At 46.7% G+C, this 6,000-nt stretch overlaps 1 pseudogene; it reads right to left on the bottom strand.

Moving 5' to 3' along the window:
• Nucleotides 1–2,212: 2,212 nt before the first annotated feature.
• LOC120853351 lies at nucleotides 2,213–2,647 on the bottom strand (annotated as a pseudogene).
• Between the last annotated feature and the right edge of the window lie 3,353 nt (nucleotides 2,648–6,000).

Consider the following 6,000-nt stretch of genomic DNA (forward strand, 5'->3'; position numbering starts at 1 on the left):
TGTTAACACATCTCACTGCTAGTGAAACAAAATGCACATTCTTCTAACCAAAGGCGTTTATTTACCAATCCATGGAGGGATATCTGGGCCAGCCTCAGTGACTGTTGGCATTTCACAGAGAAAACCCTGGAAGCTCAGGCTTGACTTCACCTACTTTCTAGTTCATTTTTCTAAAACTTTTCTCAAAGTGATCAAATTATGAAATGGATGACTGTTCCAGAATTTTCTATTATTTATTTTATAAAAATGGTTTTTATTTTTCACTTTCTGCCAGATTCCAGAGATGACAACACAGTTTGACTCAGTGAGTGGTGTCCACCAGTGTAGCAATATTGTTGCAGGGCAATCCCTCCCATCAGAAGGATCTTAGAAGAATCACAGGATATAGTAGTCATTTCTGTCTTTATACAGATGCTCATCTTCACAGTTAGCACCTTAATTTTAAGATTAATCTGCCTGAGTTAGTCTCCTGGGAGAGGTTAGTACTCCTTTATTTGTAGGACAGCAATACTGTCTCCACAGAAGAGAAACCTCTGGTTTTTGTTGTTGGTGGTATTTGGTTTTTTTGGTCCCACCGTGTGGCCTCTTAGTTCCCCAACCAGGGAGGGAACACTGCCCCCTGCAGTGGAAAAGTGGATCCTAGAGATGGAGGCTCACATGGTCCCCTGGCCCAGAACATGCAGAGAACCAGTAGTCAGAGCTGGTGACTCTACAGAGTAGATGCAGCAAAATTCCAAGTGAGTGTTTGAACCTCCACTAAAGTGCTCTCTTAGCTCTAGCTGAGCAGGATTAATGGAACTTCCAGTTTGGAAGCAAGAGTTAAATGAACTTAGGGAAAATTCTATCTAAACAAAATAGATCTAGAAACAGTTTCCCTTTTTTCCCCTCCTCCATCCTCACTGTAAGGAGTGAGATCCCTACTGCCACTGAATCAGCTGTCCGCCCCTCACACCACAGACTGCAAGGTTAAGCACTCACTTTACCTAAAAACACACAATTGATTCCACTATTTATAAATGCAGTACACAGGATGACGGCACTGGTTAAATTGGTTGGCAGCAGGATCTCTCTCTAGTTCTGTGACCTTGTCTAGAGCAGATGCAAGTGTGCACAGAGGATCATATGAAAGGATTACATGCTGACAGAAGCCGAGTCTAGTCTTTTCAATGATGTAAGCAAGGGTTGCGGAGAACTGAGCAGCTTCACAGACAGGTGCACGGGGAACCTGTAATAGCTACCAACAACTCAGATAGAGAAAGCTCTGACTCCACAGCTCTCCGAGAAGGAGGGAGACTGGGGGACTTCCCCCTTGTAGCAGACTCCAGTAGTGGAAGGAGCAACAGCAGAGTGGCCAGGACCCCCGGGGTCTGGTCTCAGTCAACACTAACTAACAGATGCCAGGAGCAGGTCACTTAACCTCTCTAAGACTCAGGGTGCCCTCCTGTAAAAGGCAGGGGGTCATTAGGTCAGGGATGGCCGATGGATGACACAAACACCCTCCCCTCCCTCAGGCCTTTGGTGGAGACCACTGCTTCATCACATCACTGTTTAGGCATTTTTCTACAGCATTCTAGGCAGGCGTTTCCACTTAGAGTTGGTCCACAAGCTGAAATCTACTTATCATCCCCTCATTTGGTGATCTCTGAAGTCCTTTCTAGCCTCTGAAAGGAGAGTTCCAAATTTCCAAGTAAGAGAGAAGCATCTTTCTGGTTTGGCAATAGCTCCTCAGAAAAAGGAAAATGGGGACATCCCTGGTGGCCCTGCCTGTCAATGCAGGGGATATGAGTTCGATCTGGGTCAGGAAGATTCCACATGCCCTGGAGCAGCTAAGCCTATGCACCACAACCACGGAAGCCCTCATGCACGGGGACAGCATCAGTAATTCAGGTGGTTGCAAGTGTGTTTTATTGAAAGTAACAGTGATTAGGTTAACATGGGTCCCATATTACAACCCACTCCTCACCCCACAGACTACACAGGGCAAGCCTCAGGCCAGGGGAGCAAGTGTATGTTGGATGAGAGCCCTAACTAGCTTGAGTTATTGCCCTCATGCCAGGGAAACATGGGTGTGTGTGTGTGTGTGGTGGGGGTTGCAGGGATAAAAGCCTTAACTACCTTGAGTTGTTGCCCTCAGGGCAAAGAAACACGAGGGAGAGGCAGATGCCTTTGTGATGAAGTGGCGCATCTCACTACTCTGGCCTCAGGTGGAGACCTACACTGAAGCATCGAAGTGGACTGACATGTACGGTTTTCCCTCACAAGCCACTATGATGCGTTTCTCTGCCCGGGTGGTCTTGTAGGCGCAGTTGGGGTACTTAGAGCTGCCTGTCTCGCGGCAGTCTGTGATGCGCATGGCGGAGTTGCTCTGGTAGCAGTTGATCTGCCCATTCTTGCAGGTGACTTTCTTCTGGGAGCACACGGCCTTGACATCAGCCAGGGACTCATGCACAAAGGTGTTCACTGGCTTGCATTTCCCTGAGTCATCTTCCGGCAGAACATCCTCAGGTTGCAGTGGCTGGAGTTGCCGCTGGGGCAGCTGCCTCCGGAACGTGGCGGCCGCAGATTCCTTGTCCAGGGAAGGCCGGACCCGCAGCAGCAGCAGCACCAGGACCAGCAGTGGCAACAGGACCCGGGACTTCGGAGCCATGATGACCGCACTCCCCTCGAGGAATCTGAATGAGAAAAGGGGGAGAGGAGGAAAAGCATCACCTTAGAAAGAGAACCCCAGCTCCCACCTGCAGCCTCCCTGGCTTACAGTCAACCAGAAAGATGTCCGTCCCCCTAAGAGTTTTTCTAAGTAAGGAGACACTCACATATACTCTTCCTACAAACATTTGACTCCCACTCCCTACAGAGGGGTCGTCCTCCTCTCTAGGTGGTGACCTCAGAAATGACCTAAAATCCTAGCAGTCTTGTCTTTGAATATAGAAGGTTTTTTGATATGAAACATATTTGGAAAATAAAATACACTCATGCAGCTCATTAGGTGATCTTTGTGAATAAACCATTAAATAAATAAGCCAGATTTTGAGTAAGACAGATTTTGAGTAATACTGAAATAACCACTCAGTATTCACCCAGGATCACAGTTGATGGAGTCCTCTTGTCCTCCAACACAAGGGAAGCTCAGCTCCTGTCTTGTGTCTTACACTACACCATAAAGGACACCATTGTGTTCCTAAGAGAGATTTGAGCCTCCCTAGCCAGGGTGCTGCCCCTTCTCCAGCCTCATGGGTTCTCTGCAGCCTGCGTGCTCCATTCCTGACCCCAGCTCTACCCACCGCTCATGTCAGCCCAGCCTGATTCTCAGGCTACTCTCAGTCATTCTGGAACCCTCTTCTCAAACCCTCAAGCAGAAGCAGCCTCTGAAACCAACTATTGGACTTCTTGCTTAAGTCTCTAGCTTGGTCTCTGAGAGAGAAAGCAGTTTCTGCAATCAGTCTATCCCAGGAATGTGGACCTTATACAAATTAAAAGGGGTTTGGGTTTCAAGAAGAGCAGGGTGAGAGGAATATCTTGGTCTCAGTCCATAAGAAAAAAAGATCATGTTAGGAAGGCATTGGGAATTGCCCAGGGTACCCTCTTGGGGGCTGCTAGGGAGAGTGAGCCTTTGCCAATAAGAACCTTTCTTTCTATAAGCAGCAGAGAAAGTCACTATAGCACTGATGCTTGAACCCCAACCAAGTCTTTGTTCTGCCCTAAATAGCTCTTGCTGCTGCTGCTAAGTTGCTTCAGTTGTGTCCGACTCTGTGTGACCCCATAGACAGCAGTCCACCAGGCTCCCCCATCCCTGGGATCCTCCAGGCAAGAATACTGGAGTGGGTTGCCATTTCCTTCTCCAATGCATGAAAGTGAAAAGTGAAAGTGAAGTCGCTCAGTCGTGTCCAACTCCTAGCGACCCCATGGACTGCAGCCTACGAGGCTCCTCTGTCCATGGGATTTTCCAGGCAAGAGTACTGGAGTGGGGTGCCATGAGTTGAGCAAGAGGCACATCACATATGATCACAGGAAGAGGAGAAAAAGGAAGGTCCTTTCTCTCCCCACAAGTCCTGGAGCTGCTTTGGCCAGAATTCCACATTTCCCACCAGCACCTCTGCAAGGGGAAAGGCAAGAGGTGTCCAGTTGCCCCCAGCTGGAAGGATTCCTAGATCTGGAGAAGGGATGAGTACCTGAACATGGAGGAGAAGGAAGCCTCTGTGTGACTCACCCAGTTCTGGCCACTTCTATACTCCTGAGTTGATGAAGAAGGGTGTGTGGCCGATCTTATCTACAGTGACCTATCCTTCCATAGGCCAGAGTGGAGGAGAGGAACTTGAGAAAAGCCAATGCAAAATCTCCTTTAGAGAAGAAATAGAGAACATCATATTTCTTGGCAATAGAATTTCCTCCCAGAAAGAGACCTGTATTTGCTGGAAGACAATTTTATTTTTATTATTTACTTTTAAGATATAGTTGATTTATACTATCGTGTTAGTTTTAGGTATATAACAAAGTGACTCAGACGTATATGTGTATATATATACATATATATATTCTTTACCACTAATGCCAGCTGGGAAGCGCACACACACACATATATATTTGTTATTGTTGTTGTTTATTCACTAAGCCATGTCCAACTCTTCTGTGATCCCATGGTCTGTAACCTGCCAGGGTATCTTTCCATCCCAGGGATTGAATTTGCATTGCGGCGGGTTGTTTACCACAAAGTCACCAGGGAAACCCCCTACTAATATATATGTAGGGAGCTATATGGTAAGAATCTGAAGGACTTTCCTGGTGGCTCAGATGGTAAAGCGTCTTGCTTACAATGCAGGAGACCAGGGTTCGATCCCTGGGTCAGGAAGATCCTCTGGAGAAGGAAATGGCAACCCACTCCAGTACTCTTGCCTGGAAAATCCCATGGACAGAGGAGCATGGTGGGCTACAGTCCACGGGGTCACAAAGAGTCGGACACGACTGAGCGATGTATATTAAAAAAATATATGGTAAGAATCTGCCTGCCAGTGCAGGAGATGGGTTGGATCCCTGGGTCAGGAAGATCCCCTGGAGTAGGAAATGGCACCCCACTCCAGTATTCTTGCCTGAAAAAATTCCATGGGCAAAGGAGCCTGGCAGGCTAGAGTCCATGGTGTTGCAAAGAGTTGGACACGACTGACCACATACACATATATATGTCTATATTGCAAAGTTACAAAATATTCACAACCTAAAAGTTGAGAGCTAAGTTTTATTCAGCAGAAATATTTAGGACTTCAAGCCCAGGAGAGAGTATCCCAAGCAACCCTGAGAGAACTACTCTGAGGAGGCGAGGGGAGGAGCCAGGTTGTACAGTTTTGCAGCAAAGGGCAGGTAGTGTGAACATGAAAAGATTATTGTTAATTAAAGAAAACTGGATGTCCCAAGTTAAGGAATTTAGTGCTTTTCTATGTATAGGAAGATTCAGAGTGGGCTCACTGACATCATTCCTTTCATAAGTATCTCAGCTATCCTGGGCCAGAATCCTATGTTGTTCACATCCTGAGTTCCTTTCAGGCTCACCGTAGGGAGTAGCTTCAGTCTGATGGCTGCCAGACTGCAGTTATTCTTCTCTTTGCTGGGTGCACTTAGGGCTCACCAGCTCACATTGGGGAGCTAAAATCACTGGTGACTGTGACATCCATGTTTACTGAAATATTTCATTTCTCGATATGTAAATATATATATATTTTGCAGGGAGAAGTCAATTCCGAATCCATGTTGGAACTGTTTCTTTGACTTGCTTTTGTTATTATAATCATACATAAAGGCCTGCCTCAGAGAATCCTGCCCCTCTGCCTGACTATTAAAATAAAGTGCTTTGTTCAGAACCTGTCTACCTATAGATGGCAGGAAGGAAGAAATCAACACATCGCCCTGCCTGAGACTTGCCATTCTAGAAACACTTGCAAAATTAATGGCCTTTTTACCTTGTTTATTCACCTTCCCCCATTTCTGATCCATAAAGAAACCTGACATCCA

Source organism: Oryx dammah, unplaced genomic scaffold (assembly GCF_014754425.2).
Source record: "Oryx dammah isolate SB20612 unplaced genomic scaffold, SCBI_Odam_1.1 HiC_scaffold_26, whole genome shotgun sequence".
NCBI classification, from domain to species: domain Eukaryota; kingdom Metazoa; phylum Chordata; class Mammalia; order Artiodactyla; family Bovidae; genus Oryx; species Oryx dammah.